Here is a 13,681-nt window from a genome sequence, read left to right as displayed (position 1 = left end):
CTAGGAAAGAAAAATGTCATAAAGTCCTAACATTCCAGAGCTAGTAACGCTCACGAGTAAAGAAATGAAATTCATGTTCATTTTCATTCGGTTAAATTCTAGAACATTTTATTACATTTCGAAGAAATACAGTTTGTTAACAATATTCAATATTCAGCGTACACGCCGCAACACGCGGTCATTATGGTCCATGGTATAATGCACGTACAGTTTTCACGCCAAAGTAAGTACAGTGTATGACTGCCTGAGATATACACGTATTCGTTGTTGGTCGTGTTCATCGAGACATTGATCTTAGTGCTAATTACTGGAACGGCGATTTTAATGTCGATCTAGTATAATTCCGACAAAACTTAACCGATACAATATGACACTATTGGAAATTTGGCGCATGCGTGAGGGTTAAGTATAAGTTTGACTTAATGCACGATGCACGTTACTATAGTCTATAAAAATACGACCTGTGACAAACATATCGCAATTATTTAAATTTAAAAGAAATTAAGTTCAAATCTCTATCGTGTAGGAGTTTGCCCTTGAGACGAAGGGCATTTGCTCGTGAGCCGAACATGCGTTTGATCGCAGTTAATAGTACGCTTGAAGCGTTTAAGTAACAATGCTGAAATCTTGTAAGAACAGCATTAAAGAAAAGGGACATACTTAAATGGATAAAATATAGATTCTTAGTTTCTACTTATTTTCTGTCTAGATTACACTAAAATATTTTAAGGACAACGGCAGTGCATACAGTTTTGCGCCGAGATGACGATTTTTGCCTTAATATATCTAATGGGTGGGTGGATAGCTCAGTGGTTTGCACACTGGCCTTCCAATCTCACTATTATTTGGTGCTATAACAAATCTACTTTTTGTACAATAAAGGTTGCACGGAACATTATGGTCAACATGACAGATTTGGTCAATATATTCTTCACCGGTTCACCCACAATATTATTTCTTCAAATGGAAAAACCTCTATAGTGACCATATACAACATATTCCCTCGCATAAAAAGTGTAAAGCAGTTTTAACATTGTATTACCTTTTATTGCATTTATAATGAAAAACAGTTGTACATGGTTAAATATTACATTGATACTGTCACAAAATTGTTGCTGCATCAGGTTTGTCTTCTTAACATTTTATCCTCATTAAGTCCTCGTTCATTCACAAATAGATAAATATCACATTTAGTGTAATCTGTTTCTCTGAACCACTGGAAATACTAAATGATCACAGATACTTCCATCATCAAACAACTTCTTGTGACTTTGATTTCAAACTTCTTGCCACACCTGTATTATAAAAAGAGGAAAATGGAATGAGTGATGTTAGTTAAGATATATCATATACCATATACTAGTAAAATCATTCTCAAATGGTGTTGCAAAATTAATGCAAAGGATGAAAACAAGGTAAATTTCAGGTATTGTTCATGTAACAATGGTAACTAAAAAATGTAAACCTGACATTTACACCAACTAAAAGACTTAAAAAAGAGGGCCAAGGTCGCTCACCTGAGAAACATATCATAACAGTGTAAACATGTTTGACTTAGTGATTTCATGGAAACAAATATTCTGACCAATTTTCATTAGAATTGGACCAAAAATGTGGTCTCTCAAGTGTAAACAAGTATTTTCTACAATTTGACCTAGTGACCTAGTTTTTGAGCCAAGATGACCTATATCTGAATCTGAACTTAATTTCATCAAGGCTATAATTCTGACCAAATTTCATGAAGATCAAATGAAAAATACAGTCTCTATTGCATACACAAGGCTTTTCTTTGATTTGACCGGGTGACCTACTTTTTTACCCTAGATGAATATTCGAAATTCACTTAGATTTTATATAGACAAACATTCTGATTAAATTTCATGAAGATCCGTTATAAAATGCAGCCCCTATTGCATACACAAGGTTTATCTTTGATTTGACATAGTGACCTAGTTTTTGACCCTGGATGACTCATATTCGAACTTGACTTAGATTTTATCCAGCAATTATTTTGACCAAAACTCATGAAGATCAATTGAAAAATACAGCCTCTATCGCATACACAAGGTTTGTCTTTGATTTGACATAGTCACCTAGTTTTTTACCTCAGATAACTTATTTTCAAACTTGGCCTAGATTTCATCAAGGTTATCATTCTGACAAAATTTCATGTAGATTAGTTGAAAAATACAGCCTCTATCGCATACATAAGGTTTTTTTTATTTGACCTGGTGACCTACTTTTTGACCCCAGATAACCCATTTTCGAAATTAACCTAGATTTTATTAAGGTAATCATTCTGACCAAAATTCATGCAGATCAATTGAAAAATACAGCCTCTATCGCATACACAATGTTTTTCTTTTATTTGACCTAGTGACCTAGTTTTTGACCCAAGATAACCCTTTTCTGAACCACTGGAAATACTAAATGATCACAGATACTTCCATCATCAAACAACTTCTTGTGACTTTCACGAGATCGTAGCCCAAGTGAATTATTCTCGCGACGTATGAGTGATTATGAGTGATTATGAGTGTATCATTGTTAGTAAAACACGATTTTGCTATATATTGTTTCGAGTGTAATATGCCCTTAATCTAAGTCAGTAGATAAAATGTAATAGGTGCCTCAAGAGTGTTAACAAGCTTTTCCTTTGATTTGTCCTGATGACCTAGTTTTTGACCCGACATTGCCCAGTTTCAATGCTGACCTAGAGATTATCAAGATAATCATTCTGTTCAAGTTTGTATCAAATCAAAGCATCAACGTAACCTCTATATGGCTGAAAGGGCCAAAAATGAAAATTTCGCCTCTTTCAGGGACAGTAACTCTAGAAACCATGACATTATCTACCTGGTTTTCGAAAGGAACCGATATATTGTGTCTTAACTTGTGTTTAAGTGTGGTTAAAATTAAATATAAAATGTCACTTCTATCATGTTCACAAGGTAAACATTAACAAATTTCGGCTCTTTCAGGGGTCAATCAGGGGCTGTAACTCTGGAAACTATGATTAGATCCGACAGATTCATCATGGAATCCAAGATTTATTGTTATTGAAGATAATTTACAAGTTTGTATCAAATCAAACCATAAATGAAGATGGCTGCAAAAGCCAAAATAGCAAATTTTGGCTCTTTAAGGGACCATATAATTATGGAACCCATGATGGGATCTGGCCAGTTTTCAAAAAGAACCAAGATATTACGCCAACACAAGTTGCGTGCAAGTTTGATTAAGTCCCTTGCAAAATGTTGTCTCTATCGTGTTCACAAGCCAAAAAGCAAATTTTAGCCCTTTAAGGAGCCATTATTCTGGAACCCATGATGGGGTCTGACCAGTTTTCAAAAGGAACCGAGATATTATGCAAATAAAAGTTTTGTTCAAGTTTAAAATCGATTGTAAAATGTGGTCTCTATCGTGTTCACAAGAAAATGACGGGCAATCACAAAATGTCAACTATGTGACAGGTGAGTTATATTAATGGAGATCTAATAAAAAGAAGAAAATTGAATAACAGGAGGTAATTCAAAAAACTTGATAAGGAAGAGTTCTGAATCTTTGACACTGCACTTCCCGTCAATAGCCTCTATCCTTTTGTGAAGTTTCAGTGAAATGCAATTAAAGACTTTTCAAGTTATGCTGTAGACAAGCCTTATTTTGTACTATAAAGGGAGATAATTAAAAAACTAGGTAAAGTAGAGTTATGGTTATTTGACATGTACTGCACTTCTCGTCAATGGTCTCTATAATTTCGTGAAGTTTCAATGAAATGCCATTTTTTTTTAATTTTCAAGTAATGCTCCGGACAAGCCTTATTTTGTGTAATAAAGGGAGATCATTTAAAAACAAGAGCTATACCAAGCGGGGCAATATACGCCCGAAGGGTTATATCATAGGAGAATGGGAGCAAAATTTAAAGAACTTAACTGTTGAAGCCCAAAGGACAGGAAGAACAAAGGGAAGAAATTAAAAAAAAAAATCTAAGTCGACAGAAAAAAATTATAAGTCCACAAAAACAACATTACCAGGTATAGATATGTCAAAATACACCTAAAAATTGGAGGTACCATCCATGTTGTACCACAAAAAAGTGGTCTTGGTTTTTCCCTATGACCAATAATAAAAAGGTTACAAAATAAGCTATTTATAGTAACACAGAAGGGAAGTAATTCAATAAAATATTATTGAAAGTGAACAAAAAAGGGATCTGCCAAATAAATACAAGAGCACCGCAATGCAGTGCAATATACACATGCAAAAAAGTCAAATGACTTTTGACCCCTAAGTTTGACCTTTACCTTGATGCCAGCCATCCGAAACATGCGCTCTGCACATCATCTCAATGTGGTGAACGTTTGTGCCAAGTCTTAAAATCCTTCAAGTGGTTCAAGAGTAACAGAGCGGACACGAAACAAAGTCATATGACCTTTGACCCCTGTGACCTTGACCCTGAAGCAAGTTATCCGAAACATGCGCTCTGCATGTCGTCTCGATGTGGTGAACATTTAAGCAAAGTATCTTTGAAATCCTTCAAGGGGTTGAAGAGTTATAGAGTGGTCACGAAATTGCTAACGGATGCATGGACGGACACCAGCGTCATAACATAATACGTCCCTTCAGGCATATAACTAGGTAAGGTAGAGTTATGATTCTTTGATGGTGCACTTTGTCTCAATGGCCTCTAAGTGAATGTTCAGTCAAATGCCATTAATACTTTTCAAGTTATACTCCGGACAAAAGTGTGATGGACGGATGGAAGGATGGACAAAGCGACAACCATATCCTTGCCTTTCGGGGAGCATAAAAAGCAATACATGTAAGATTCACTAATTCCACTCAAAGCAGCTTACATATTATAGCAGGTAAGTCCATGTCAGACAAAATTTCTAACTCCTGTTCGCTATTTTTGACTTGCCTCGACTGTAACGATAGCAGGCTCATCAGAACTTTTCAACATCACTGTTCACATTGTGCACGACTCCCTGTGAAAACAAGTTCAAGAAGTAAAATAAATACAAGCATAACCATTCTTTTTGCAACATATGAAACAAAAGGGCAATAAATGCCTTTGATTGTTCACATGAGTTTCACAGCTAAAACATGTTGGGGCTAGCCTATTGTGATGATTTAACAATTTTAGAAGTTTCAAACAAGATAGTTTTTAAAGCGCTTTCTATATACTTAAAAGTAACACTCTGGACAAGCCTTATTTTGTATAATAAAGGGAAATCATTTAAAAACTCGGTAAGGCAGAGTTAAGACTCTTTAATGCTGCACTTTGTCTAAATGGCTTCTATGATTATGTGAAGTTTCAATCAAATGCCATTGATACTTTTCAAGTTATACTATGGACAGAAGTGTTAAGCCTTATTTTGTATAATTAAGGGAGATAATTCAAATACTAGGTAAAGCAACTATATCCTCGCCCTTCGGGGAGCATAAAAAGCAATACATGTATGCACTAATTCAACTCACAGTAGCTTACATATTATAGTGGGCAGGACTATGTCAGAAACAATTTCTAACTAAATGTGGCCTCTAGTCGAGTGTTAATAAGCTTTACATGTGATCTGAGGATATTACCTAGTTACCCACATGACCCAGATTCAAATTTGAACTAGGAATCATGAAGATAAACATTAAGGTATTAGGTCCCTAATAGTAATGTTTAAAAAATGGCATTTGCTTTGCATATTCTTACAGTTGCCCGTGATTCGCACTGTGTTGCAAAATTTTAAAATCTTTTACCGTGCCGTTTTTCTTATATATTTTGTGTAATTTATGGTATAGCTCAAGTAGAGACAAATTTCAAAATGATGGCCTTTATCTAAAACGTTTGCAGAGAATTTATTATACCATTATTTTTTATGAAAGAAACATCAAACTATTGGTTAACAATTATAAAACATAAAATAAAACTGTCAATATCATTTTTTCTAGGGTGCCTCAAGTTAACGGATTTAATGTGAAAGAATTCTAACTCCCAACACCGTAAAATTAAGGTCGAATCCTGCGGGTCTGTTTTGAATTTTGCTCACTTCATTCAAAAATAACCTAGGGGCAGAAGTAAAACCTACCTACATTTCTTCCACAATATGTAATCTAAAGAATGAAGGCAAAACAGAGAACTTTTACCGCATGTAACTCAGTATTTTTAAAGATGTCTAACTCCACCCCTTCTGTTTCAGAGGTAAATTTACTTTGAACAGCAAGAAATCGCTTATCAAATAATTTTTTTCCACTTTTGTACAATAAATCAATAACAAGTCTTGAAAGAAGTAAAAACTTGCTAGAAAAAAAAGGAAAATAAAGAAAAAAAAATTTGGTCCCAGTGGGGCTTGAACCTACGCCCCTCTGAGAATTGCAGTCAAAGTAGGTTTATGGTAAGAATTGAATACTCTTCAAAAAGGAGGTACTCTATTATGGGCCTAATACCTTAAGATCAACTTTCATGAAGATAGTGTCATAAATGTGGCCTCTAAAATGTTATCAAACATTCTTTTGATTTGAGTGGGTGACCTAGGTTTGGACGCCACATGACCAAGTTTCAAACTGGCCTAGAAATCATACAGATAAACGTTCTGACCAAGTTTCATGAAGATGGGGCCATAAATGTGGCCTCGTGCTCAGGTGAGCAAAACACATACCTGAAGATCCATATAGTAGTAACAGAACATTCCTAAGTCACTATACGTCCTTGAAATGATCTGTGACACTGAAATATACAACTAAAAGCTGTAAACCTTACTGATAATGAAATATATCAATATATATATATATCAATAAGTGAATTGGACAGTAAAATCCATTGAATTTTTTAATTAATATTCTAACACGATTCGATTCATTTTCCTATTGAACAAAGAAGGCTGAAAACAGCTGGTAACGTATTAGAATCGAAATAATATATCTCATTTAGTGATTTGCTTTTGAATAAAGTCATTGTTTGTCGTTCAGATGCGTATCATTATATCACTCGGGATGCGCCCTCGTGATATATTTCCTTTGCATCTGAACTTCAAACAATGATTTATTCAGCGACGAATCACTAAATGAGATATATTATTTCTTTAATGGAACAGTTTTTTTTAATCAAATGTAACTGTGTTTAGTTTGTATGTTCATTATTTTGTAGACTGTTATTTGATATTAAAATCCAAACAAGGAAGGTGCAGTACAGTGATATAGCTCCCGGCTTCAAATCAACCCAGAGGCAGAATCTGACAGCATTAATCCCATTTTTTGCAATGTAACTACCTTGAAGTCATGTTCTGCATGATTAAAATGCAGATGATATAAAGTACATTTATAATTTTAAATGAAGTAAGGAAATCAGTGGCACTGAAGGTTGATATGTTAATTCTAATAACAGATTTCTGATTAACTGTATGGCTTAGTTATTAAGACCTACCTTAGGTACAGCTTTCATAGCTAGTCTGTTTGCTTCATCTTGCCTGAGTTATCATTCCATTTTACATTTGTATTTTGTGAATGAATATCCTGAAAAACCGAAGAAATCTATAAACATCAAAGTCAGCTATATTATGAAAATTCTATGTAATAGCTAGGGCGTAACTACTGTCACGCACAATACGCACATGTGTATAATATTTTGTCAAATTACTGCCCTAAAAAGCAGCCAAGACTGCACCAAATGAAGTCAATATTTCAAAACTTTTCTAGAGAAGATCCCCTATACCCCCACCGGAAAGAGGGGGACATAATTCAGATCGCCCTGGGTACGCCCTTGAATAGTATTATACAAGGATATAAATTAGTAGGGGCCCAGTAGCCCATATACCTAAAGTTAAACATTTATTGTTGACAGTATGGGCCCCTAAATAAAAATACTAGTTTATATCCCTGGTATACTCACATGAACGGCTACAACGAGTAAGTGCAACACAATTCTCAATGAATTACATAGACTCCCACAGTCCAAGCATCTCTTTAAATTTGTTGATTCAATGAAGTTTCTATGAGACTCCATTATAAGTGTACTAATTCTAAGCAAAAGGCTAAAGAAAGTATCTAGCACAGACATTTATAACAATAATTCTAAAACCTTTCAAACTAAAACTAAAAAAAAAAATATGCACTTAATTTAATTTAATAAAACACTGTTACTCATTATGTCAAACGTACAGAAAATACTAAAATAATCATATTTGTAAAACAAGTGTGTGTATGTAATCACAAAATAATGCCAACACATCATGTTGAGATCATTAAAAAGTCTTATCACTGTTATCAGCCATATACTTTTTATTGATTATCCCTTAATCCGTGTTAGAAAAAGGAGGTTAAATTGGCTTCTGTTTAGTGTGGTAAAGAGTAGAAATTTTTTGTGTATGGTTGAAAAAACAACTCCTTTTATTATTCAGCAAATCTTGAGAAAGTTGTTCAGTATTAACGTGGAAAACAATTTTCAAAGTAATACTGTGAAATCATTTTATTTCATGGACATTTAGTTCTGTAGTTTGGACCTAAAAAAAAACAGAATAGGGATTTTTCTTTGTTGTTAGGATCATTTGGATTTCTAATTTTATAGATTTATTAAACTAAGAAAGCATTTTAGCAAATTACTCCCCTCCGAATTTTAATGATTTTACAGAATGGTCTGGACCCACATTTAACAGCACTTTTTCTATGACTAAATTTCACTGGTACAGAAATCCTCATACAAATGACAACTTCAAGCCTGGTATTTTTTTTAAGAAAAGATCTAGTAACATAGAAAAATTATGACAATCTTGAACAAATTCTTTTAAAATCACAACAGGAGGGAGACCTCCCCTCCCACCCTGGAAAAAAATCCTGGATCTGCCCCTGTAGTTGTTAACTTCTAGTGCTTTGTTTTAATACCCTACTATGAGAACAAATGAATGAAGTTATAATTGCCATGCAATACAAATTCCCTTACTGGAAGGCACCTAATTTTCTCTACGGCAGTATATTATAATGAACTGATATCTGTCAATAATGTGTAAACAATATTGTACTATACATACAATATGTTATAACAAAACACTAGGATTAAATTTTGTATATACAAAAACCTACAGATATTCCACCCCCCACCCCTTGCATGGACCCTGGCCACAGTCCCAAAAAGCAAACGAGAGCCCTGCTAAACAAGAGTAAAAAGGTTGATGTTTCGGTAATTCAAGGGCCGTTACTCCAAAATGCTTGGACCTATTTGGCTAGTTATCAAACTTGGCCAACTTTAACATTACGATAAGCCTATTCTAAGTCGAAAATGGGCCATAATTCAGTCAAAATACTTGATAGAGTTGCCTCCTCCTTTTTACAGACTGGGGTCATAATGGTGGTGGACGGATAGCTCAGTGGTTTGCACACTCACCTTCCAATCCTGAGGTCGGGGGTTCGATCCCCGGCAGCTACTCGGGAATTTTCAGAAACGCTTTTCTGTGTTTCCCACCCAACTAGAGGTGTACTGGTCAGGAACCCAGGCAATCCTTGCGTGTATCAGTGCTATACACTGGGCACGTTAAAGAACCAGGCTGTCTATTCGCAACGAGCTAGGCTAAGTTAGCCGGACAAGCCTGTATCTGATTTCTGATCTCTCTGTCGTGAGAGCTTTGTCTCACTCTCTCCCTCTGATCAGATCGCTCTGTGTCTGTACTAGTAGAGGATGAATTATGCGCCCTGTGTGGCTGCATTTGAACTAAACTATGTAAAGCACCTTTGTATGCAAAATATGAAAGCAATATCTCAATGGACTTTGAAAATATTTGGGGTGGTATGCAAACTTTAACATTTATTCTAAGTCGAAAAGGGGTCATAATTCAGTCAAAATGCTTGATAGAGTTGCCTCCTCCTTTTTACAGACTGGGGTCATGATGGTAAACAAGTATGCAAAATATGAAAGCAATATTTCAATGGACTTTGAAAATATTTGGGGTGGTATGCAAACTTTAACATTTATTCTAAGTCGAAAAGGGGCCATAATTCAGTCAAAATGCTTGATAGAGTTGCCTCCTCCTTTTTACAGACTGGGGTCATGATGGTAAACAAGTATGCAAAATATGAAAGCAATATCTCAATGGACTTTGAAGATATTTGGGGTGGTACGCAAACTTTAACATTTATTCTAAGTCGAAAAGGGGCCATGATTCAGTCAAAATGCTTGATAGAGTTGCCTCCTCCTTTTTACAGACTGGAGTCATGATGGTAAACAAGTATGCAAAATATGAAAGCAATATCTCAATGGACTTTGAAAATATTTTGGGTGGTACGCAAACTTTAACATTTATTCGGTAATTCAAGGGCCGTAACTCCAAAATGCTTGGACCTATTTGGCTAGCTATCGAACTTGGCCAACTTTAACATTACAATAAGCATATTCTAAGTCGAAAAGGGGCCATAATTCAGTCAAAATGCTTGATAGAGTTGCCTTTTTAAAGAGTTAAAGAGGTTGTACAATGTGAAACAAGTGTATGAGAAAGTGCTTTAACACATCCTTACTATATCCTATATGGGACTGAATATTTCCCAATATGGAACATTTATGCGTCAAAATTCCCAATATTGGGGGTCTAGGCTACATTCCCAAAACAAAACGAAACTGGAAATGTGTCCATAGGACACAGATGCCCGCCCCCACTAAACTACAAAGGTCACAAATTTTTCCTAGGTCAGGGGCGATAACTCCTACAATACTGAATTAATCCGGACGCGAAACCCCAGGTGGACAACTGCACATGCTGACCAGCATTCCTGTAAACTTTGGTGACTCTAGGTCAAATACCTTTGGAGCTACGCGCGACACAACATTAAAATGACCAATTTTTAACTAAATCAGGGGCCATAACTCCTACACGACTGAATGAATCAAGACGCCAAACCCCAGGTACACAACCCCACATACCGACCAACATTCCTGTAAACTTTGGTGACTCTACATCAAATATTTTTGGAGCTAGGCGCGAAACAACACTAAAATTACCAATTTTTAAAAAGTCAGGGGCCATAACTACTACATGACTGGATGAATCAGGATGCGAAACCCCAGGTGCACAACTACACGTGCTAACCAGCATTCCTGTAAAGTTTTGTGACTCTACGTCAAATACTTTTGGAGGTAGGCGCGACACAACATTCTCGGACGGAAGGACGGACAGACAAGGGCAAATCAATATGCCCCCCGCCCCAAAGTGGGGGCATAAAAACCCTGAGAGCAGACACGAAATGGCCCGGAAGGCTCAAACCTTCGACCTTGAGTTGTGACCTTGACGTTGAACCGACATGGCTGACTCATGGGTTCTGCACATCATTTTGATGAGGTGATCATTTGATCCTAGTTTCATGATTATCCTTCAAGGAGTTTAGGAGATACAGGGCGGACACAAAATGAAAGGCTCAAACCTTTTACCTTGAGTTGTGACCTTGACCTTAAGCCGACATGGCTGACTCAAGGGTTCTGCACATCGTCTTGTTAATACAATTTTTATTATAAGTCTGATACAGTGTATCCTTAACCGTACTTTATGATACTAAACAAACATCAATATGCATTAGATCTGTAAGATTAGTGTTGGAAATTGGCAAAAATATAATTAATTTATTACAATTATATCTTTTTTCCCATTACACTGTTTACTATCAACATCTTAGATGTTTGAAAGAATGACGCTCTTTTGTTTTATCATAAATGAGAAAAATTATTACTATTAGATATGATTATTGCATAAACAATTCTGATTTAGTTGCATGAATATGGTGGGGCTATGGACTCTACAGGGCTACGGACAACTATTTTTTGTTCAAAACTTTTTTTCTGCTTCTTCTCTGAAGAAATGTCTTTTCTGTAGTTTGTATGTGGGATAACACGAAAATAATCAAAGGTTCATTTTTATATTGCTCTTGTTTTTGTGCAAGCGGTACACTCTTGAAAATGGGGCTACGGACTCTACATAAAAATGTCAAGATTCAGCTATCATTTTTCAGAAAATAATGTAGTGCAAATCAATATCTTGCTTTTAGATGCTGGCAAATGTGTTTCTTTTTCATGATTATAATGATTATATCTGCCAGTTTAAAGAATAACTTTGGTATTCCCTTTGTAGAAACACAGCAGGTAAAAACCATCAACGTATAACAAAGTGATGGATTTAGTTATTTATAAATATCTTGAATATTTTCGGACCAATTTCAAATCTGTAAAATGTATGTCTTACCTGAATGTCATTTGAAGTTTGAAAACTTGAAATAAAAACTGTAACAAACTTAAATAGTAATTAAATAAATGGTCAAAAAGTAATGAATTTTCCGTGCAACAGCATAACGATTAAAAATGAGCCATTTTTCGACTCTCCAACTCTTGTAAATAAAAAAATACTGAACAAAAGTATGATAAACCATATATCACCAGAAAGCCCTTATAAATATCTGTTTTAAAAAAGAATAAGATGATATTGTATTCCTAAAATATTGTCAGAAATCAACAAATAACACAGGGGAATATGAAAGTGCCCATTTATCTTGGATTTGCCGTATATTATCTAAAATCTAGGTAAAATATGTCACACTTGGTACCTGAGGTAATGCCAGTGTTACTTTTAAGTCATAAAAATTGTTACATCAAGGACATAATTATAGTGCATAAATTTCAAAATTTTAAAGATTATCTAATCATTATATTTTTGTACAAAAACCTCATGACTTTTTTATGTCTGAAACAGTATTTGATGTAGGACAGTTGTTTCATTTTAGAACTGAACACTAAATAGTTTTCATATGATTACACTGTGGTTATAAAAAATCCTGTAGCTGTCACCTTCCAGTTTTAAGCAGCCTAGTAATTGTGGCGAATATAAGAAATTAAAATCATTCATATTCAACTGTTGCCTTTGACCTGTTGTCCCTCTTACTGGTTTTTATTATTGTTTAAATGTAACAATAGACTGTTCTCCTACTTAGATATGTCATGTATAATCATACCTAAATCTTACAGAACTTATAGACATTAAGTGCAAAATTATGTGCATAAATCTCCAACACCATGGCAGCACCATTTACCCTGCACAAATTCTTACACTGTGTAACACAGCTGAACTTTCGGGCAAAAACAGCTCCTGTCTATGTAAGGTATGAATTAAGTGTTCTACTTTGCCCGCAGAATTTTTCAAACTCTCTACATTGCTGTAAAAACATATGAAATACAAACCGGAGAAACTACAATTGATTCCCACACAGCGGCACTTTTTCCAGTGACCAGTTTGAATTACAGTTACCATTCGTGCAACTGACCCCTCAACTTGACTGAGATTGAAAGTCCTGTAGTTGTACAACATCTGAAAAATGATGGAAGCCAGTCTTACTATCTTTCATTAAATAAAGGAACATCTTAAATGATCATATGTTTGTGCAACAGTGTCAAAACAATCTGACTGCCAAGAAAATGTGAAATTATATAAATAAAAGTGCCTTTGGCTTTCACAGCAACTTCACCATGAACATTTATATCATAAATTACTCTGACCTTTTCAAAAACAAACTGATACCTGTATGTAAATTGTGCCGTAATCTACAGTTTAAGTAATAAAAATATCAAGTACAAAGCAGTGTGATCTTATACCTTACTTAACTGGCCTGAAGTAATATGTACAGTTCCAATAACCTAAACTGAATATCCAGCTTAATGCACTAACTC

General features: G+C 35.1%; 1 long non-coding RNA gene across 2 annotated transcripts; it reads right to left on the bottom strand.

The window, feature by feature from the left end:
* Positions 1–799: 799 nt before the first annotated feature.
* Positions 800–13,478, bottom strand: LOC128547685 (uncharacterized). Of its 2 annotated transcripts, none has more exons than XR_008366638.1 (4): positions 13,196–13,478; positions 6,654–6,721; positions 4,857–4,988; positions 800–1,295 (listed from the first exon to the last, which is right to left on the bottom strand). It is a non-coding gene; the product is annotated as an uncharacterized LOC128547685 (long non-coding RNA). The 2 variants fall into 2 exon arrangements; XR_008366637.1 differs by lacking the exon at positions 13,196–13,478 and adding an exon at positions 7,418–7,527.
* Positions 13,479–13,681: the final 203 nt, after the last annotated feature.

Source organism: Mercenaria mercenaria, chromosome 13 (assembly GCF_021730395.1).
Source record: "Mercenaria mercenaria strain notata chromosome 13, MADL_Memer_1, whole genome shotgun sequence".
NCBI classification, from domain to species: Eukaryota; Metazoa; Mollusca; class Bivalvia; order Venerida; family Veneridae; genus Mercenaria; species Mercenaria mercenaria.
The sequence above is the reverse complement of the archived record's forward strand: the minus strand, read 5'-3'. Positions and strand labels throughout refer to the sequence as shown.